General features: G+C 42.7%; 1 protein-coding gene across 2 annotated transcripts in view; it reads left to right on the top strand.

Annotated features, from left to right (window-relative positions):
- The first annotated feature begins 1,631 nt into the window (after positions 1 to 1,631).
- Positions 1,632 to 24,399, top strand: part of LOC137257601 (uncharacterized) — a 118,692-nt gene continuing 95,924 nt past the window's right edge. For both annotated transcript variants that reach the window (XM_067794923.1, XM_067794921.1), the window contains exon 1: positions 1,632 to 1,777. The gene's annotated coding sequence lies outside the window, so the exon portion shown is untranslated. The remainder of the gene's footprint in view (positions 1,778 to 24,399) is intronic.

Below are 24,399 nucleotides of genomic sequence, written 5' to 3'. Positions count from 1 at the left end.
TGGTTTTGTACATTGGTAAAATGTATTAACGTAGAGTTTACCTAGACTAAAACTCAACCGTTGTAAAAGCTCATATGTCGAGATGAATGGTAGATATACTGTGTTGCTAGCAGTGTGGAAGATTTCATGCAGCAACTGTAATGCCTTGTTAGCAGTGTAAAAGATCATATGAGCAAATCGTGCTTAATGTAATGCCTTGTTAGCAGTGTAAAAGATTATATGAGCAAATCGTGCTTAATGTAATGCCTTGTTAGCAGTGTAAAAGATTATATGAGCAAATCGTGCTTAATGTAATGCCTTGTTAGCAGTGTAAAAGATTATATGAGCAAATCGTGCTTAATGTAATGCCTTGTTAGCAGTGTAAAAGATTATATGAGCAAATCGTGCTTAATGTAATGCCTTGTTAGCAGTGTAAAAGATTATATGAGCAAATCGAGCTTAATGTAATGCCTTGTTAGCAGTGTAAGAGATCATATGAGCAAATCGTGCTTAATGTAATGCATTTTTAGCAATGTAAAAGATCATATGCAGCAAATCGTGCTTAATGTAATGCCTTGTTAGCAATGTAAAAAATCATATGAGCAAATCGAGCTTAATGTAGTGCCTTAATTGTTAGCAGTGTAAAAGATCATATGAGCAAATCGTGCTTAATGTAATGCATTGTTAGCAGTGTAAAAGATGACATGAAGTAACAGAAACTTCTGTAAGCAGTGTATAAGATCACATGTCTCAGCTAGGGATAAAAGGCTTCAGGAAAATACACACCAACTGGCGATAAACGCAAATGTATGTCGAATATGCAAAAGAAGACGTGATGTGACTAGTGGTGAGGGCAGTTATCTACAAATAGTGTGAAATAACAAACTCTGCAAAGAGCGATACTGATTGTTAACAGTAAACCTTGTCAGACTGCAGACTGTGATAAACACAGTTCAAAAAGATTTGTAAAACACGGTATTATTGCGACTCGCTATAAAGATATTATACTCTGTATTGACATTGATCACACGCTGCAACCAGCGATGAAGAAGACCCAAAGAGCCTGTGTTCTGTAAGATGCAGCAACTCGCACATCCCGATGCAACATCACGAGCAGCTGTTTACAAAAGCGTTCCCTGTCGGAGAAGCGTCGTTGTATTTCTTCTGGCGGGAAGGCAAACGGTTCTTCGTCTGACCGTCCCGAAAACTGACAAGACGTCAACTGACGCAACAACCCCGACTACAGCTCCAACGAACAACCATCGGTCTGCACATCAGAAGCCGCTCAGACCGTTTCATTTCAACTTACACCAGAAGCAAGCTAGAATCCAGAGCCAGTATAAAGTTCGCGGGTCTCCAACGATTCCTTGAAACCATGGAAACGGATTTCTAACACCGACGCACATTCGGTAAAGTACGGATTGTACATACATGACCTCCAATATAACCTCTCGACCCGGAATATATATGCTTGAAATACTTCCGGTCACTATAGGTCCCGACGTGCGAATGGAACGGGATGGAATAAGTTTATGAGAGGGATCATTCTATCCAGGCAACTGCGGAGTACCATGCCGGTGGAAGGGCTGTAGTCGATAGCACAGTCCGCGGGGACCTTCAATTGATTTTAGTCGAGTTCTCACGCCCGCCGTTACAGTGGCTGAGGGGCTGCCTGTATGTAGCATGCTCGGCTTTTGAAGCGAGAGCGTTTACTCCGTGCTGTGTCATCGTGCTGCTAGTATCGGATGGGATTACTTTCAAGTGTGTCGGGAGGAGAAACAGTTGACAGCAGATTAAGGTAAGGGCTTGTACCGTGTGTGGACGTGTTTTTCATGTTCACAGAAGAAGTAGAACTCTCTGAGCGTTCTAACGCGGAAATGGAATAACCCTCGAAATCCGTGCATAACAACAAACATGGCGGCCACAACATTCCACTGTCAACGTGCTTGATGTGTGGGATGAGAGGCAGTGGCTGGATTCAGATGATGAGGGACTTGTAAGGGACCATTGCAACTAGTAGCTCATACCATGGGGTCTTTGATGCTGAATCAGAGATCTGAGAAACCTGTTCGATATTTTGTTTATGTTGCCAGGGTGTGTTTCTGCTTGCCATGGTCCGAGCGCACATGGCTACTTGCTGAACCCTCTGTCGATAACAACTACATCAATTACTCTCGGCTTCATCTCACAGCATATGTGCTACTTTATCTGTGCTTAAGGCATACTTTATCTTTATACACAGCGCTTTATCTCGAACGGGTACTACAGCAAGGCGGGGATGGAGGCGGCCGTCTCGGTTACATATCATACTGCAATGTTGGAAAAAAAACGAGTGTATTCGGATAGACGCTAGGCCGTGTTATATTTCCCATGTGTTTTTGTGGGTACTCGAACGTGTCGTTTATTGTACGTCCTCCTTCGTGACCGACGTAACACACAAGCAGTAATCTGAATCCAGCTTAAGAACGAGGGCAAGAAAACCCAACGACTGTGCTCTCCACATTGATATAAATAGCACTCCCATGCTACATGAAAAAGCGCAGTGTCTCTCATATAGTCAGCCTTGATCTAAAATCTTAGCAAAGGCGACTTGCTGTGTACATAATATGTTTTACCGTTCACTGTCTGACGTGGGCGAGAGTCCGTGTGTTGTGTGTAGTGGGTCAACTTGAGTGAGAGTGCAGGGGAGCGAAGTACTTGCCTAATTGCGTGTTTTGTAGGTGGCTGACATTGGGGGAAGAAGCTGTATGGGGTATGGGAGTATAACTGGCTGATGTGTGATCCCAGCTGTTTATGGTGACGTAACGGCTGGTTGTTTGTCTGTCGAATTTGTGTGGCTGTTTTATACGAACAAAAGAAGATGTCAATATTAGGAATAGCCCCTGTGATGACTATGTTTTGCTTAAAAGAAATATTCCCACTCATTGTGTAATATTCTGAAATCTAGACTTGCCACATATTCTAGACTTGCATGGGCTTGATATATTTGTATCGGTGCTGAATGGCAGACGAGGAGTAGCTAGCTCTCCAGTGTGAGTGTACGTGTACAGTATGGGAAGGGTTGTGTCGGGTGAGGCCGTGTAGGACAGGAGTCTCTACCCAAAGATACAGCTATACCCGGAGAGCCCAGTTATCGCTGGTGAGAGATCTATCACCGTCTAGGATAGGAGTGGGATTGCCCAGGGTGGGATAGAACAGTGAAATCTGTTTAGAGGTGGATATACCCGTCAGCTGGGAGACTACTCGTCTGCGGTTGCATGGAAAGAGCAGCTGTTTCGGACTCGGGGAGAGTGGAGGGTTGCTATACGTCGTCAGCGGTCATGAAACCGTAACCATATACTGAATGCTGAGTCCATGTGTGTATAGTAATTCAATCATTTAAACAGGAAAATCTAGATAAGCGGATCAGGATGCCAGTGTGTTATTTCAATGATGCAAAATTATCATTCAACCTATTAACTATTACCCAGAGACTTGTGCAAGTCTAATGCCCACGCTGTTGTGTCGGATCCTTGACTCAGGCGACAGGGCTGGCATCTAAGTTGGCAACGTCGTACAGGTGGGTTATATTTGTCGGACACCCTAAACAATCTTGTCTTTGTAACATCAGCATCTGCACTCACCATATGGGTCCTCGTCCTATGTATTAACCGGGGCGATGGGATAGCTTAGTGGCTAAGCCCGGGTCCCATTAGCCAAATGGATACAATGTGTGAAGGTCCTGTGTGTGCCCCTCGTCGCGATGTTGTTAGAATGTTGCTAAAAGCGGCGTAAAACTTAACTCACTCTCTCACTTGTATTTAACAGAGTGTCGGTACTGGGTATCTACTCAACTCTTCGATAATCATTACGGTATACGGGCGGAGGGGTAGTCAGGGGGTTAAAGTGTTCCGGGTTCGATTTCCCACTTGGATGTAATGTGTGAAGCCCATTTCTAGTGTCCCCCGTAGTGGTATTGCTGGGATATTGCTAAAAGCGGCGTAAAACCATACTCAGTCACTCTCTCATTCATTCCTTCACTCAATCATTACGAGATACGTCACCTGACCTACCGGTGAGACAGTTAGTGTCTATAGTCAGCAATCATCGTTGTCGGCATAGTTGAACTTGGCTCTGTTTTCGATATGCGGTTTTTTCGGGCTTCATTTGTAATCCAATCTGTTCAGTTTGTGAATGGCGTGACGCTCCCTCAGCCCTAAGAGTTAATGTTGTTATCTGCAATTGCCGTAGGATGTAATAAGTTCTGTTAAGTCACTAGCCAAGTGACCGACATTTTTGTGTATTTATGCCACACCTCTCTCTCTCTCTCTCTCTCTCTCTCTCTCTCTCTCTCTCTCTCTCTCTCTCTCTCTCTCTCTCTCTCTCTCTCTCTCTCTCTCTCTCTCTCTCTCTCTCTCTCTCTCTCTCTCTCTCTCTCTGTGCGTGTGTATCTCCCTCTCTATACCCCCTCTGTATAACTATCCCTCTCTTTCCTCGCCTCGCCAACGTGGGTGCAATGTGTGAAGCCCATTTCTGGTGTTCCCCTAACTCACTCACTCACTCCTCTCTCTGTGTCTATCCATCCCTTCTCTCTTCTGATGCAACACAGATACTGCCATGAATACAAACGTATTTTACCTACCTACTTCATCCTCATAGTATTAACGTCTTCCTCCCCCCTCCCCCCCCACCCTCTCTTCCACGTCCCCCAATTCATTCATAGGTTACGTGGGAAAGCGCTCGTTAACATGTGTCAGTACGTCTGCTGAAAGAGGGGCTGTTGAGTATATCTAGAGAGGGGAGCTTCGGGAGAATTTCTGGCAGAAAATGGGTCGAGGTTATTCGGTTATTCCTTCAACTACAGCCTCAGCACCTGTCATGGTCGTTGACCCACTTAGGGAGGGTGACTGCGTGGTGCATTATTGCGAAACACGTCTAAATAACATACATCCTTAGAATTACATTTTCGTGTGTGTGTTTTCTCCAGGAAATACGCTTCTCTTATCAGAATACTTCCTTTAGTAATCATGACATACGCTTACTACAGAGTTCCTTTTGATTTTCATATTTCAACTAGGTCAACCACCGAGGCTTTTGAGGGACATAATAGACTTGCGTAAGTCTGTAAGATAATAATTATTTGTTTATTGTCATTTCTTGAAAATATAAATTGAAAAGAAAGCACAGAATATTCTGTCTCTCCAACAGACTGTACTGTCCGCTTATCTTGGCCTCGTTCCCCAAACCGATCGTAGCGCTACGGCCGCCTTGAAGAACGTGACCCAGGCCCTAGATTTTCGAAGCTCTCTGTTAATGTATGACACTTACGACTATCTTAACACTAAGAGAGTTTCGGAAATCTAGGTCCGGGACTTGCCTCCATCCATGGGCTTAGCATGCACTACAGCCTTGGTGCAAGGCTAGGGGCATGATAACGAACAGGAAGACAAAAAAAACCCCAACATTCCTTTATGAAAGAAGCTTCATGTATCACCAGAGGGCTCTACTCGAATATAGTAAGCTTGAACGCCAAGAGACACACACACACTCCATCTTCCGTAACGTGTTACATTTAATTCTCGCAAGCGACTAACATCGGATTTTTAGCACAATGATCCAAAGTGTTTATCTGTGACGTAACAAGCAATTGACGTTGCGTCACGAGTTATGACGTCATTATGACGTTACTGCCTTATCACCTGACGTTTTTTTACAAAACGTGTGTCAGGAAAAATACATATTTCCCGAGCGAGAGCGAGGGACATATGCATTTTTCTGACACAAGTATTCCTAAGAATTCTTATCTTTGATCGTAGCCAAAGTTTTAAGAATGGGCTCAAGAAGTTCGCAGAGATACGAACGTTACGAGAATAGCTTGCCTGGTATTAAACGAACGAAAGCGAGTTTAATGAAAATGGTATTTAACGGAAGCGAGTGTATTCTGTTTATTACTCGCCAACATAAACTGACAGAAACTGCGGCGAATTTGCCTACAGTGTGAGGACTCAGCTCTCTGCGAGTCAAGCAAGGTCTAGTAAAATTGCGACAGCGACATTAACCTTGTGACGTCACAACTTTGAACCATTTTGACGTCATACGTCAAGTGGTATCACACTAGTGTAATATTGCCGTAAAATATTATACTGCAGTATCTTCCACGGGCGATTAATAAGGTTTGTTATACCTCGATATCTAGCCAGTTATATGTACATGCTTTTACGAGTGTTTTTGAGTTTTGTCACGCCTTAAACCACTGGGCACGCGACGATGGTCTGGGGAATCGTGTGTGTGTAAAGTTCTATGTACCTTTGCATAGAGCTCAAGTTGTAGAGTTGAATGTTTCAAATTATCGAGCCTTTCAACTGCGGACACTCGTCACTTGCCTTCCAACCCAACTGATTAACAACCACGTACCTAGCCTCCATGCTTATCGTAAAATGCGTTTAAATGTTTGAAATGGTGAGCGGGTTTGGTTGATTGTGTGTAAAGTAAAATTGTCTGATTTTGCTCATAGTATCAATTACTGATTCGTGTGGTTCAACCAACAATATTTACAGGTTGATGTCATTCAGCCTTGGCGTTTACCAAGACCGACGCCAAACCACAGACGTCTTTGTATACAGAAACGTCGTGTGACGAAATTTTATACTAACGTTTGATGATATAGAGAAATGTACCATTTCACAAGTCTTGGTTTTGTCCCGTGAAGATAAGATGCGCTTTCGACTGTATATCTACCTTTTCTTTTCCATCCTCTGTATTCTATCTTTAATCAGAAATCTATCCCACAATTCTGTGTTTGTTTTGCATGGTTTGTGTATTTACCAATCTGACGACCTAATATTCCATCAGTGTCACGTGATTCCGACGCAGCTTTGTGTTTGACAGGGCGCTTGTATATGCTGGTTGTTGTTGATAGATGTTTACACAAGCAGGGGTCATGGTGGCCTGTTTGCGAGTTCTGTCACAGTATCTTCTACTGAACTGTCTGCGGTTACCTTAAGAACAAGGATTCCATTTTGAAGCTGATGGTACTGGTGAAGTTCATCTGTGGTCCAACAAGGTGACTGGAATATGGAGGATTGAGCGAGCACCAGCTTCACGGTGGTAGTGGTCCAACAAGGTGACTGGAATATAAAGAAATGAGTGGGCGAGTTGGTTTAGCAATTATTCCAGCAATATCACGGCGGTAGTGGTCCAACAAGGTGACTAGAATATAAAGGAATGAGTGAGCGAGTTTAGCAATATTCCAGCAATATCACGGCGGTAGCTTAGTGGTTAAGACGTTCGCTCGTCACACCGAATACCCGGGTTCGACTCCCTACATGGGTACAATGTGTGAAGCCCATTCCTCATGTCCCACCCGATATCGCTGAAATTTTGCTGAAACGATAAACGATATTTATTCACTGTTTTCTCTTTACTCTTTTTACCGAAATAGAGTTATAAGGAGTGAGTGAGTGAGTTTAGTTTTACGTCGCACTTAGCAATATTCCAGCTATATGGCGACGGTCTGTAAATAATCGAGTCTGGACCAGACAATCCAGTGATCAACAGCATGAGCATCGATCTGCGCAATTGGGAACCGATGACATGTGTCAACCAAGTCAGCAAGTCTGACCACCCGATCCCGTTAGTCGCCTCTTACGACAAGCATAGTCACCTTTTATGGCAAGCATGGGTTGCTGAAGGCCTATTCTACCCCGGGACCTTCACGGGTCGAGTTATAAGGAACTCGAATGTGTCCCTAACAGTAGTTCGGTGTAACCGTTATTCGTAATACACATTTCACTTAAAATAACAGCAGGCCTCAGTAGACGAAAGGATGGTTAGTTCGTTATAAACGTTTTCGTAGTCTACTACAGTATGTCCATTTCTGGTGTTCCACGACGTGATATTGCTGGGATGCTGATACAGCCGCGTAAAACTAAGCTCATTCACGACTACAATATCTTATTAATATGTTATTATCTTCTGGTATAACTCGATAAACATCCGTTGAAAGTGTTCTCGCATTGAGGAGGATGCGACCCATCCTGGATGCTACTAAACCCGGAAGTTCATCCCTTCTTGTGGAGACGTGCACAATCAATCAGCTATCAGATATGATTGATCGCACCAGTCGATGACACGCTCTGACTCAGAGCTTATATCGTCATTGCGATCGTTACTTATCGGTTTATTCGTGAAGATCCGGGTTAGAACTGATATTCAGTAACCCATGCTTGTCGCTAGAGGCCACTAACGGGATCGTATGGTCAGGTTCGCTGACTTGGTTGACACATGTCATCGTATCCCAAGCGCGTAGATTGGTTGTCATCCTGTTGGTCACTGGATTGTTATGTCCAGGCTCGATCATTTACAGACGCTGCCATATCGCTGGAATATTGCTGAGTGCAGTCACCACTTCTCGGTTTCCTCGTAAAATGTACTCACAACTGTACTCACAACTGTACTCACAACTGTACTCACAAAAAGATGTGTTTCTTTGGAATGACTGAGACATTTTACATCACTGAGGGATGATTCATGAAAATGTGTACCGCGGTTCAAATTAAATCGATTCTCGACCTAAACGATAACGGATTACGTGTCCCATACACATATTGTCACATGTCACTGTGACCTTTGAAGAGTACGTGAGTATAGTTTCACACCGTTTTTAATATCATTGTAGCCAAGTCACGGTTGTGGGACATCAAATGGATCTTCACACACTGTATTCATATGGGGTTTCGAAACCAGGTTTTCGGCGTGACGATGAGTGAGTGAGTTTACCTTAAGGCCGCCTTTACGAATATTCTAACAAAATAACGGAGGGGCACACCAGATATGGGTTGACACATTGCATGTATGCTGGGACTCGAACGCTTTAACCGTTATGCTACACCACCGCCCAAGTTGACTTAGCAAATTCTCAGAGAAAATTATACTTTTTGTTTAAAACTTTTAGATATAAATCTCACAAATCGTGAACGTGTAACTGACACATATTACCTGTGTGCACCAGCTAAACAATACGGAACCAAAAAACAACATGACTTGTTTTTTGCTCCATTGGAAACATGGTTCAAGGCTAGCTCGTAATCTGTTCAGCATTTTTTAACTACAGGATACATGCCACATCGTGCGTGTCAACTGACATCGAGACCCAGCGAAACTCTCGTTAGATAATTATTGTGTCCGACCTTTTTGTTTGCGTGATATTTGCTTGTCGACATTCAGTCGAAACGTACTTGTTTTTGTCACTCGCCTGTTTACTGGGGAAGAGATACAGCACATACTCCGACGGCCGGGTCGATGGAGCAAATGAAACCCGCAGTGAAATCCAGTTAGTTTGAACAGGTGACCCAGGGGCCGACAAATAAGGAAAAATAATATGAACACGTGCAAAAGCAGGTCTCTAACAATTATATGAAAATGTCAAATCCCCAAGAATAGTATCGAGGGCGTCGGTGAGTGAGAATTGTTTTCCGCCGCTTTTAGAAATGTTAGGGCAATATCAGGGACAGGGACAACGGAAAAGGGCTGCACATATCATATCCATATAGAGAATCGAACCCGGGTCCATTACGGCTTTAACCACAGGGCTCCCGATCCCCGACAGTCGAGTGAAAGATATTTGTGTTTTCCGTTAAGGTTATTTCCGCCTGTAATTGATAAAGGTCACTGCAGCTTTAGGTGATTCTGTGCGTCATTTCAATCACGCCCACCCGAGGACATACCTGCACTGGATGTCAAACCTATGGTAATTAAGCCTCAGGTGTTAACATTGTAGAACCAGTCTCGCACAAGCCGTCATCACACATCTCGACCCCCAAGCAGAACTGTTACAAGCTTTCATGTGTGGCTGAGGGAAAAAGAGCGTTGATGTAGCGTGTATTGCGCTGACACATCCAAAGGCAGAATGTTATTGTGAAAAACTATCTACAACCAGATCTTGGTGTTTAATGTCGTTAGCTATCAGGGCACGGATTCACTGTGGTTGCCTGGGGTAACCTGATGAAAAGCTTTAATCGAATGTTGCCCTTTTCAGATTCAGTCAGGAATATGGTTACATACTGATAAAATTACAAACGATTATATTACACACAGGACGGCGAATTACGTTTTTGAACTGATTATGATTTTCATTTATCTCCGATACATTTTCAGGTTGATCTGAGATTGAATGTTTATTATGAATATGAGAGAGGGCAAGTAGATTGCTGAAAACTGTTATATCGTATTTTAACACAGGATATAATCACCTTGGCGCTGTGAATACGGACTACGGAATGTACGTTTGTGTTTCGGGTGGGATCGGTGTCCCCCACTATTGTTGGTTGTTTGGTGCGTTCTTTAACGCCACGACCTGTAAAGACCCGGAGTAGAATAAGCCTTCAGCAAACTATGCTTGCCATAAAAGGCGACTCTGCTTGTCCTAAGAGGCGACGAACTGTGACTCAGGATCACTGACGTGGTTGACAAATGTCATCGTTCCCAATTGGGCAGATCCATGCTCATGCTGTTGATCACTGGATTGTCTGGTCCAGACTCGATTATTTCCAGACCGCCGGCATATAGCTGGAATATTGCTAAGTATGGCGTAACACTAAACTCACTCACTCTTTAACGCCGCACTCAGTAAAATTTATGGCTATATGACACAGACTGCAGATAATCGATTCTGGACCAGACAGCCCAGTTATCCATAGTTTGAGCATCGATCTCCGCAGTTGGGATACGGTGACATATGTCAACGCATCTGATCACCCGATCCTGTTATCTCGACGCCTTTTACAACAAGCATGGGCTGCTGATGTCCAGTCCGGAGCCGTATCTACACGGAACCCTTTATATTGTTATGTTTGTAGCCTTGTTCAGTTTGTTGTCACTGAAGACTCGGATATTTTTTTAATGGCCTATTGAAACGTGACGTCACATCCGGTTGTGCAGGAAGTCCAACTCAAGTACTGTTTTGTTGCTTTATTTTTTATACAAGGAGGGTACAACATATGCTCGGATTAGATGGCATGTGTAAATGTTGACCCACATGTATGTTGTGCCTTTTCGCTTCCCGCTTCATATACCGGACTCTTAGTCCCGAAAGCTTCGTAGACGTAAGAATTCTTAATATTGTTATTACACCCAATGTGTTACGAATGGTGGGTTTAAGAAATTCGTAGTGCTACGAACTTTTCGAGACTATGTAGCCTGGTCATTTGTTAAGTGCAAAGATATAAATTATGTTATTGTTTTTATTTTTATTATTATTTGTTTCATATGGACTTCTTGATGGAATGAGAACCTGTCATCCTTATATATATGTTCAAAAGCTTCACCAAAATGCAAAGCTGCGTTCAGTATACGTAGCCTGTACCATGTTTCATCTCGTAGACTGCACGTTGGAATTGGTCTTGAATACCAGCTGCCCTGTTGCAAGACACAAAGAAGTGGCGTTGACATAAATACTGTTAGGTTTCTGTTGCATGCAAAGACCCATGAAGATCCGACTTAGAATTGGTCCTTAGTAACTCATGGATTTCTTGGGGCGGTGGGGTAGCCTAGTGGTTAAAACGTTCGTTCGTCACGCCGAAGACCCGGGTTCGATTCCCCACATGGGTACAATGTGTGAGGCCCATTTTCTGGTGTCCCCCGCCGTGATATCGCTGGAATATTGCTATTACTCACTCACTCATGGATTTCTTAAGATTCGCGTAACCGGGTCGGGAGGTTAGTCTTCCTCACTTGACTGACAAATGTCATCGTATCCCGATTCTGTAGATTAATGTTCATGCTGTCAATCACTGGGTTTACTGACCACATCCACATAGCTGGAATACTGCTGACTATGACGTCAAACAACACAAGCAAAGCCAATCGTACATTGTCATCGCCCGTTTGTATCAATCAGTCCGGAAAGGAAATCCAGTATAATCTTACGGGATATATGAGAAAAGTTCCGCTATTTTTACGTCGTCTGTAGTTTTAACTACAGGAAGCTTTTTTCCTCTTGGCCTTACATGGTTGCAACATTGCTCAGAATGTCTTCAGAGATATCTTTTTTGACGGTACGAATGTCGTATTGCCACCAAGGGAGCGTCACGTTATTGATTAGCGATTGGAGAACACCGGGTCCACAGCACATAGCGTCCATCACGATTTCTTTCGATAAAGTCTATTTTATCTTACAGCTAGTGATTACGGAAGTTTCATGCAATCGTTTTTCAGGGGGCTGTCGAGTGAGTGAGTGTATCCTCTTGTGGCAAAAGTACTGCGCTGCCTGGCCTGTCTCACAGTCTCTGAAACACATTATTTTCCTACAGCCTAGCACTCACTGCAATGCCAAGGCTCTAAGTAAATCAAGTCTACATACATTTCCGTAGGTTCTGAATCTCAGTCTCCCTTGGGCTCCTTTTCAAATTTTATGGGTTAGTTTTGTTACTATCCAAATTATATAAATATATACAGAGACTAAACATTAGTCTATGCGCTGCCCATCAAACAAACAATTCCTGACTCACCCGTTATTTACGCTGACAATATCACGGTGAGGTGAGAATAAGTGGGTATGATACAATCTCTGGTTGGGTATGATACCATCTCTGGTATGCCTGCTTCCCGAACAAGCCTGCACTACTATTTTCCAAAACATGCTTGTGAAAATAGCACGTTCCTATTTCCATTGTGTTTTGGCGTAATAACTGATGTCTTGAGTGAAACCGCGTTATGATACCATGCCCGTGTGGTGATAAAACAGCCACCGTCTCTAGGATACAAGGTCACCGGTGATGGGGGACGTGTTGCATGACAATAAACGGACATTGTATTCGGTAATACAATGCGCAATGTCGTTAGGATAGAAGATAGCTAGCGGTGCGGTGATACAAGGGTATTTGGCTGTCGACAAGATCTCTTTCAAGGCATTGATGACCATGCTTCATGAAGGTACAAGGCGAATTTGTACAAGGGTACAAGGTTACTTTCCAGTTTTATCCAAGGTCTGTATGGCGAGTTAAACGCTATAAAACTATGCTACATGGCGAAAGTACCGTAAGGACATCCGAACCCGTAATACAAGGGTATAGTGACCAAGGATGTACGGGTATGCTGTACAGATATGATGCACAAGGATACATTGATACGATGAACGGTATGCCGAAAAAGATATAAGAAAGATGTGCTGAAGGGCGATAGACGCATTTGCTGTGCAAGGATACAAGGATATGCTGAACGGAGACACACGGATATGAGGAACGCTCTCAATATGATATGCAAAACGATTATACCAGTATATATGTACAAGGATAGGCTAAACTGCATATGAGGATATGCCTATATCAATATATCTGGATATGCTTCACAGGAATAAAAGAAGTGGCTATCTGGCAATTCAAAGGATATGTTGCACGATCATACTGCACGGTATTGAACAAACTTTATGGATAACAATTACATTTATTTTCTGAGTGCATTGAGTGGGTTGAGGGGTGGGGTGATACAGTTCAGCACAAGGATGTGATGCACTTCAACACAGGGATGTGATGCACTTCGATACAAGGATGTGATGGACATTAACTCAAGGATATGATGAACTTCAATACAAGGATGCGATGACATATGTTGTATGATGCATTTAAATCTTAGGTTATGATGGACTTCAACACACTGGTGTGATGCACTTCAAAACAAGGATATGATGGACATCAACACAGGAATATGATTGATGAACTCAAGGATTTCCTACATGGAGCATAAACAAATACATGCCACACATGCTGAATGCAGCACTGATCGGCATGAATGGAATGTTTGAGGATCTGGGTTGACTGTGAGTTGCCTCATGTGCAGCAGTATTTACAAATCTGTATCAATACATACGTAAGGTCGAGCAGACCTGGGGCCATTCAACACTTGGCGCCGACAGGGAGGTGACACCCTTGGCACTAAATATGACACATCAGGAGACTGGGCCGTGTGGGAATAGTCGGAGGAATGGGACGGGGGGATTTGAGAGTAGTAGTAGTCATCACATGTGTAGGGATTATCGACTGGTTGCCAAACTGATTGGTCGGGATCAAGCGATAAAGCGAGGTTATTAAAACATAAAAGAAATGAAGAGTAGACAAAGGACGAGATCGGGAAAGAAGATGTGGAAGTGAAGAGATGGATGGGCAGGGATAGGGGAGGGATGGGTTGAGTGGGTGAGTCTAACATTACGCTGCACTCAACAATATTCGAGTTATGTGGAGGAGGTCAGTAAGTAATTGTGTCTGGACCAGACAATCCGGTGATCAACAACATTTGCATAATCTTCGCAATTGAGATACGATGACATGCGTCAACCAAGTCATCGAGCCTAACTACCCGATCCGTTTGTCGCCTATTACGACAAGACTGGGTTACTGAAGACCAGTTCTAACGCGGATTTTCCTGTTTGAGCAGAACAAGGTGAACCGGCGTCGTAGGAGATCATGAGACGTACAGGACACTGCAGAGGCGAAACAAATGATTAGTAGTAGGAAGAGAGTATTATATAGATGTGAATATAGAGAGGTGGGGTGAAGTGAGTGGAAAGGGTAGTAAATATACTGGACAAAATAGTTAGGGATGTTTGTAAATTTTGAAATTATGAATAATGATGTATTTATTCATTGACATACTGACAAAATATCAGTCATAAAAATACCAATATCCCTAACTTGTTTTGTCCAGTATATGAATCTATGACAACACGACCGATATGTGTATTTCTTCATATGTCAATATATTCTACTCAAACGAAATAGAAGAATATCCACGTGTTCTGATACCACGAATGATCGACTATAACAACAGAAATAATCGTGAACATTTATAAATGTTGACTTCTTTGTTATAAATAACAGACATTACGGGGTATACCTTTACCTTTGATTCAGCAGAGGTTCATATTTGAGGACAAAGGTATACAAAGTGTACTATGGTATACTGCGCAGTTAGCACTGATAGGTGACAGAATCACTGTTCTCGGTTCCTTATGCGGGAACAGATTGCTGAGTGATCTGGGCATGTGTACCTGCGTGCGTACTTGCGTGCGTTTGTGTGCATGCGTTTTGGGAGAGCATTGTGTAGGAATTTTGACTGAATGAGTTTTTAGGTATACGCCGCTTTTAGCAATATTCCAGCAATATCATTAGAAGGGGGAGGGGGAGGTGTGTGTGTGTGTGTGTGTGTGTGTAGGGGTAGGGTGGTGGGGACACCAGAAATGGAATTCTCATACGCTTCTTCCATCTGAGGAAACGAACCCGGGTCTTCGGTCTGTTTGCGATGTATGTTGGAAGGCTGTTCAGTGTTTGGAGTGTGAGGTGTGTTTTTGAGTGAGTTTAGTTTTACGCCGCACTCAGCAATATTCCAGCTGTATGGCTGTATATAATCGAGGCTGGACCAGACAATCCAGTGATCAACAACATGAGCATCGATCTGCGCAATTGGGAACCGATGGCATGTGTCAACCAAGTCAGCAAGCCTGACCACCCGATCCAGTTAGTCGCCTCTTACGACATGCATAGTCGCCTTTTATGGTAAGCATGGGTTGCTGAAGGCTGATTCTACCCCGGGACCTTCACGTGTCTGTGTTTTTTTTCAGGTTTCAGGGGGTTGCTGTGAGTTAATTAATTGAAGGGAGTGTGTTGTATTGGCAATGAGTTGCTTTGTGAGGTTTGCGTTGTAGTGAAAGGTCGTTGAATGTTGTGGGGTTGCTTTATATTACGAAGATGTTGAATGTAGTGGGGCTATGTTTTGAGGTGTTATATTGGAGGGTCGTTAGGCGTTTTCAAGTTGAGTTGTATTAGAAGGTTGTTGAATGTTGTGGCGTTGTGTGTTTTGAGACGTTATATTAGAAGGTCGTTGAGTCCTGTGGCGTTGTGTGTTGTGAGTTGTGAGGCGTTATATTAGAAGGTCGTTGAACGTTGTGGCGTTGTGTGTTTTGCGACGTTATATAAGAGGGTCGTTGAGTCCTGTGGCGTTGTGTGTTGTGAGACGTTACATCAGGAGGTCGTTGAATGTTGTGAAATTTCTGTTTGTTGGGAGGCTTTTGTGTGTTTAGAGACTGCTTTATGTCTGGAGGTTATTGAATTTCGTATAGCTATGGGTGAACTATTTGTTTCATAACAAATAGGTTAAACATGTACTCCTAGATGAAGATATTTTAAAAACCCGACCAGGAGCTGTGAGTGTATTGAAGCAACTTCAAAAATGTACGTTTATGTTCTAAATACGAAGTACAAGTTTATACAAGGCAAACCGGTTCATTGTAAAAACAGTTAAAAGCTGCACTAGTTGTACAAGTGAAGTAAATTAAAAATATCCTCCTTTGACTGCATATTCTTTTTCTAATGTTGTTGAGGCTATTGTAAGTTCGACTGAAATAGACTCTAGCCACAGATGAAAACCTTCCTTATGTTACCTGTTCTCGATGAATGTGGTCATGTGCAAACCTTTGATGTTCATCTGATACCTACCTGTTCATTCACTTCAAGTTTCACGTACACGCCCTGAAATAAAAATTTAAAACAATGCTGAGTAAGATGTCTCCACTTTCAGAAATTGAAAGTGGAGAAGATATTCTTCGAAGTCCAGTACTCCATACTGAACAGCAAAAGAAACGCAACAACTTTTTCTCAAGTTTTTAGATAGAAGGCATAAACATGAACGCTTACTTTTATGAGATTTCATTTTTTCCTTTGGCTGTTCAGTATATTTTAGTTAATTTTCAAAACTTTATTTTATTCCGCTGGTCACCTATTAGTCATCTTCTGATTTAGACACACATACACTATCACTGTATGCTGCTGTAGCTGGTATTCTAACATTGTTTACGTATTCAATACAAGTACTCTTTTATTTACCTCACTTGGGTTTTATTCATTTGTATTCGCAGAATTCTGATAATCGTACAACGACTTAAAACTCACCAAGTTCAAGTATGCTTGGCGGAAAGAGTCTTAACTGAAATATAGTATGTTTTCACAAACCTGTATCTTAAACCATATTGGAGTCATATTGGAAATCATTCTTTGGAGCCTGCCAATGACGTTGGTTTTTTTTGTGTGTGTGTTGGGATCATGAACATATTTGAGAAATTGAAACTGTTTTTTTAAGAAAACAAGTTGTCTCCTATATTTCTAGAAGATACAACACTGCGTTTTTATGAGAAAAAATGTGTCCGCGTGCGAAAATGGGCACTTTCCCCACATGGGTACATTGTTTGAAGCCCATTTCTAGTGTCTCCTGTCGTGATATTGCTGGAACACTGCTCAAAGTGGCACCAAACCTAACTCACTCACTAACTGGTTCACTGATCACTAATGTGAGCCAATCATATCATTTCTCTGCCCTTTGTCTATTCGACACAATGGAATCCGTTCGTTCAGCTAATCGAGTCAGATTATTCCCAATCATCCATGTTATTTATTTAGAGATTGAAAACCACTAAGTCTCGAAAAATTCCTCTTATCTTGCTTCCCCCGAGTTTAACAATTTCAAACAGTCGTGTTTCTTTCTATTTCCCATAATATGAAGTTATTTCATTTCTGTTTCAAAGTTTCATAACTGTTACCGCATTAGGGATTTTATAATGTAACAGAAATCCAACACTGTTCCCCTACAGCTCCTTTTCTTTGTGTGTTCAAACTGAGCAGCTGTTATGGCTATATCTCGCATCGACCGGGGCTCCCGTTACAATGTCTGCAGTTGAGTTATTGTTTTTACACCATTAGAGTCACCTTACAAGTACTAGTGAGTAGAATCGATAGAAAAATCTTCCCAATGATACCATTTGATGGAAAACTGATAACACCTCAACACCTAGTTTTAAAAAAAGATTATCTGTTCGCGGTAATGGGTATCGATTGCAAAAGCTCAATCAGGGCTGTAGGCTGCCTGTGTGATCTGTGACATCTGGATACGTCACCGCAGTTACAGATTTTTGTCGATTAATAGCTTGCGGTGTGAATTTCAAGGATCGTTTTGAAACTGGCAGGCACAAAGCTATGTAATGAAGGATTAAATCGTTTTAGCCGCCAGTTGTAACACATATCACGATATTGTTTCTGAACAGAAGAAGTGCATTAACCAGGGTCACGTCTACAAAGCTAACAGTGATCGTATCCCCATACTTTAAGCTAGGCGTACGACAGTTGCACTAGACATATGTTTTTGTCTGTGAATATATATACTTTTGAAAGTAACAGTTAAGGTGAGATTACGAAACTGAGGAAATGTACACTTGCTTCATGTTGGGCAGTAGTTCGGGACACATCGCACAAAGCTATCCTAGCACAAAGGTGGCCATATCCCCCCATACTTAACCAGGGCTCACCAGAATCGTAGCGCTAGATTAACGCATTGTCTCTGAAAAGAATTATAAGTAGCAAACATTTACTTTTAAAATGAAAAGGAACCCAGTAAGAAGTGAGATTTAGAAACTAAGGAAGTCTACACGTGCTTCGTGTAGGGCTTTAGCATTGCAGGAGGGCTGGACTAGATGGGGAATACGGGGTTCAGGGACTGGGAGACAGATATACCATCGTTGCGTTAATATTCCTTTGTGCAACGGAGCGTTGGTCGCGATGGCCTACTTGAGACTGGATGAGGGTGGTCAGGGGGTAATTGGTCACTTCCTTTGATACTTGGGTATATGGCTTTATTTCACTGACCTTGGCTGATATAAAGAAGACCAGATTCGATTCCCTTAATATTTATTACTGTCCCCTTTATTGGTGTCTGTTGTCGTGACGGGACTATAAATACGTTAACCACACTGGAACATTCACGACAATGTGTTCCTGCTGTCGACCACCAGTCTACGACGTAGTGTTTTGTTTTTGTTATTGTTGGTCTTTTTACAGCAATATTCCAGCTGTGAGACATCATGCCTGAACCTGACAATCCGGTGACAGATATTATGAGTAACTTCCCCATTGTATTGACATAATGGGGGGGGGGGGGGGGGTCTAGTGGTTGAAGCGTTCGCTCATGCCGAAGACCTGCGTTCGATTCCCCACGTGGGTACAATGTGTGAAGACCATTTTCTTGTGTCCCCCGCCGTGATATTGGTGGAATATTGCTAAAAGCGGCGTAAAACTCACTCACTCATTGACATAACGGCATATAGCAAACCAAATCACCCAGCCCACCGATTGTCGTTGTCGTTTGCGACAAGCGTAGGTGGGTCGGTGTTGACTGACCTGTTGTTGGTGGAATAAGCGTCAGCAATGTGAGCAAACAGCTGCTTTGTGTTGCCAGAGTTGATTGTCAACGATCCATCCTTCCTCTATATGTGTGGATCATGTTTGGAACACGTTTCTTGCTTTTTTCCTTCAGCAATGGCAATGCGGCTGCATAGTAGTTAAGGCGTTCGCTCGTCACACCAAAATCTCGGGTTTGATTCCCACATGGGCACAATTTGTGGAGCCCATGTCCTCCGCCGTGTCATTGCTGGACTATTGCCAAATGCGGCGTAAAACTTAACTTACTCCCCTCATCAGTCAATATGGTCCAGAAGATGTGGATGGTAGGACGTTCGATTCCCCGATACCACATAGTACTTGTTGTTGCCCTGCCTGCGCTTAGGATTATGATGATGAAACAGGGAATTGTCGTCTTGGAGCTAGTGTACTTTGTGGGGTTTCCATGCTGTGGTGCTGCATGGTATCTCAGTGGGTTAGCACTGTCAAGCTGGCGTTAGTTCGGACCAGTACAAAACGCACGTAAACCCGCACACACACAAGCATTCACGCATGCGGGTACTCACATGCATATACTCCTCCTTAGATGAATGCTCAGTCCCTGAATGTATATAAACTTGCTGGTAACAAATAAACCCATTTAAATTGAAAAGGAACCCCAGTGAATGGACGACTTGCTTCATAGAGGGCTTTAGCATTGCAGGAAGGGCAAGGCAGTATGGGAAATATTGTGTCTAGGTGACTATGAGATAGACTAATCCCTCTCCAGCGTTAATTTGAAATGACGCGAAACTCCATTCTCTCCCCACGCAATTTTATCAAGCTCACAAAGTGGTCGCAAGTACTTTTTCTGATTGATACGCAAATGGTTTTGCCGGCTGCATCCTCACCTAGAGTCTTTCGCAGTTGCATAAGTTCAAATGATCGTACATAAATCATATTGAATGTACTCGTATAAACGTCCGTGCAGATTAGAGAATACGCTTATTTATTTAGCTATTTTGGCGGTTTGTTTACTAACAACAAAAACAATGGCTCAAGTTCCCCAGAGTGCCACCTACCGTTGAACGTTCCAGATCCTGAAACAATTGCGTTTTGTTTACACACCGACACGTTGTTCTATTCTTTAGGTATTTCTGTATTTCGGACTTTGGGCCTTTGTTCAGAGGTTGTTTTCGACAGATGTCAACAATCATTAGAACACGACTGACTGTTGTAAACACTGTGTTTTGGTTAGGTATTTCTCTATACGCAGTAGAGTATTTTTATTAAACCCTGACTAACGGTAATAACCGATTTTCATTGCTACTGTAGGATATGTCTGCAATTTTACAGACAGGCGTTATTATACAATAATTATTAGATGGTTGCAAAGCGTCATGTTTCATAATTCATTTATATAGGTTACCACGCGAGTGTGTTTTAGGATGGTTAATACCTTGCATTCGGAATAAACATTGTATTCACCTCGCCAAGGTTTGCTAACTAATTGTGTTTATTGTTAATGATGTATTTTAAATATCCCAACTCTTATGAGTGTGATAACCTATTTATCGCACAATGCCATGAAACTGAACTATATGGACTATGCACGGACATCAATGGCGTCACAAATAATTACGTAAGACTGCGTTACGTAACAACTTCGGTGACACAATTTTCTCCTGATCACTGAGTTGAATTTATCCACTCCATCTGAAATTACCACAAACTGAATTTTCTTGGATCAAAGCACTGGTAGAACATACCATACTCACTCGCTCAGAACTGCATGGTTACAGTATTGTATATGTGCAGCAGTCAGAACCTACAAAGGAAATTCCTATCGTGGGCATGGTGGGCGAGCTGGCTAAAGCGCCAGGCTAAGGATCCAGCCAAGTTGATGTGTCGCAATCGAGCCCATCTGTGGCTGGGTGTAAAAACCTTAGAGTCAGCTTTGTGTGCAGACTCTTTCCGTAATGTCACAACACATAGTGTACAATACACAACCCTGTGCACTTAAAAAAAGCCCCACGAATCCGTTGGATATGACCAGAGGGTGGCCTCATGAATACGTACAAACACCTAGTTGCGGGTACAGCAACGTCCAGAGAACTTGAACAAAGTGCTGTGACTCTGTGTCCCAGTCAACCTACCTGTGAATGTGTACCTCGTAAGGATGAGAAAGCCACGATAAACTCAGTGCGCCTTGAGGCCGCAAGAGTTGTATACTCCCAAGGGAGCTGAGATTGATAGTACGATGTGCCGTTGACATTAACATCGAATGATCAAGGGAATAACACCAGCGCCTTGAGCAAGCACTGGTTGTGTGGATGTGTGCGCTATATAAACATCCTATAATCGTCACATGACTTAATCGGTCCGAACTAAAATCTATGTATGTGGTGCCTTCACTGTTGCTTTGCATAACAAAGAAAAGGGCAACCATTTTGTTCAGCCACAAGGTCAAATCGGACAGTATTGTTTTCTTTATGTTGTATTACTACCATGTGCTAGAAATTCAGAAATGTATTGTTGAGAAGTATGTGCGGCCGCGTCTCCAACACTCACTGAGAAATTGTAGGTGAGGTGAAATGGCATTTTACGTCCTACTTAAAATATTTCTTTCATATGACGTGCGTGTATATTGCTTGGACTAGCATAGGCTTGAGCTGGTCCTAGAGTTCTAAGGGACTAAGATCCCATGCCACCAGTTAATCATGAATATCCCACTCAGACACATTTTTCCGGCTCCGAGTCGACCGTACCGAGTGCCAGACAGGGGTCAAACAACACCATATTTTACCGTCTTTTGGTATGACGCGAAGGGCGACCTTCCGATCCCCAGGCGAATGTTCTAACAACTACAGTGTGACAAACTGACATGATTCCGAGTTAGAACTGGTCTTGTCACTCTCCTGCGAGGCGACCAACGGGCTCGAGTAGTCAGGCTCGCTGACTTGATTGACACATATTATAATATCCCAGTTACGTAAACTGGTGCTCATAGTATTGATCACTGGGTTATCCGGTCCAGACTCGATTATCTAAAGACTGCCGCCATATAGCTGGAATGCTGCTGAGTGCGGCGTAAAACTAAACTCACTTGTTAAGTCATCGAAGGAAACAAATAATGCCACCGTGCACGCACAACAGACTGAAACATGCAGCCAACATGCTGCTCCAATTGAAACTATCAGCTTACAATGTTTTAACAATTTACGCAATGCTGCAATTTAGCCGGAAAAGCAGGATGACCCCGGATGAAAAACAAAGGGAGATAACTCTCAGAACACGCCCTCGTCCTTCACTGCCAGAGTTTCCACAAAATACTTCAGGCTTATGGTTTAAGAGAGGTTTTAGGTGACAGGATATGACATGTTTGCTTACAAAACCTCCGAGGAAGATAGGAAATAGGTAATTTCCTTCTCATTTCCTTGCCGGAGTTTAAATTTTAAACTGACACAGTATCAGATGTATTTAGCGAGTTTTTACGGAACTTCACGTTGTGGAATATCGCCAGCCACGACTCAGCCCTCCAGCAATAAAGGAACATTGTCTTAAAGAATTACAGTTTGGTCAGTCAGTATTCTTTTTTCAAATTAGATTGTTGACACCCTTCGCCGCTTATATATATTGTACGTGTAACTTGTTCACATAACGCCACATGGGGTTTGTTTTTATTTCAAGATCTTACGTATTATTGCACTCAAGTATTGCCTTGATATCTCTCCATGCGTGGGCCCTTGTGTTTGGTGCATGATTTTTCATTCAATTTTATAATCTTGAGCGAATGTAGACCAGATTACACGTGTCATGAAAGCTTTGAGTGGGTGGGTGAGTATGGCGTTACAAACATCTGAAATGGAGGCCAGAAATTACTGTTCAGCGAAATTATGCTGCGTCAGCAATTACCGATACACGTCATCGTTTGTTGTCAGATGGTAGCTCCTATAACGTACAAATGTTAACTGTCATGACGTGACTCCAACTGTTAACTGTCATGACGTGACTACATCTGTTAACTGTCATGACGTAAGTGCTACTGTTAACTGTCATGACATGACTACATCTGGTAAATGTCATGACGTAACTACAACTGTTAACTGTCATGACGTGACTACATCTGTTAACTGTCATGACATGACTACATCTGTTAACTGTCATGACGATGGTACAACTGTTAACTGTCATGACGTGACTACATCTGCCATGTTGACATTTGTTAACTGTCATGACGTGACTTCATCTGCCATGTTGACATTTGTTAACTGTCATGACGTGACTTCATCTGCCATGCTGACATTTGTTAACTGTCATGACGTGACTACAACTGCTATGACGTGACAACAACTGTTAACTGTCGTGATGTGACTATACCTGCCATGACGTAACTACACCTGCCATTACATGACTACAACCGTTCACTGTCGTGACGTGACTACGCCTGTCATCACGTGACTGCAACTGCTATCACGTGACTACAGCTGTTTCCTGTCGGGAGTTGACTACAACAGCCATGACGTGAATTCAACAGCCATGACGTGAATTCAACAGCCATAACTTGACCACAACTGCCATGACGTCACTACAACTGTTAACTGTCATGACGTAACTACAACTACTGTGACATGACTACAAGTGTTAACTATCGTAACGTGACTACAACTTCCATGACATGACTACAGCAGCCATGACGTGACTGCAAACTACCATGACGTGACTACAACTGCCAAGACGTGACTACAACTGACATGACATGACTACAGCAGCCATGACGTGACTGCAACTGCCATGCATGACGTGACTGCAACTGTCGAGTGACTACAACTGTCATGACGTACCTACAACTCTGTCCGCTGATAACTGCCATGTCGTTCACCACACTGCCAACGATGTCGGACGAGTTTAAACAAATTGGCTACAGTGTTTGTAGTTGTATATAACACTGACATCGATATCAATAGCTGTTTGACATAACATTATGACGACAATTCTGTTCACATGACGACGATGCCCTTAGCTGTAAAACACACTGTCACAGCTATTCAACACGACATGCACAGTCTCAGTAACGTGCGATGAAACTTTCTCACGCATACAGTCACTGTGTAATTACTTCGACATCTTGCAAGAAATCATTTTCACAGCGACGATAGTTACAACAATAGTTGATGAACTCACGCTCCGATTACCAATTTAATCCGATGGATGTCACGCTATATGTGAATAGTAATGCATGGTCTGGACC

Source organism: Haliotis asinina, chromosome 12, assembly GCF_037392515.1.
Source record: "Haliotis asinina isolate JCU_RB_2024 chromosome 12, JCU_Hal_asi_v2, whole genome shotgun sequence".
Taxonomy (NCBI): domain Eukaryota; kingdom Metazoa; phylum Mollusca; class Gastropoda; order Lepetellida; family Haliotidae; genus Haliotis; species Haliotis asinina.
This window is presented reverse-complemented; position numbering and strand designations above follow the sequence as displayed.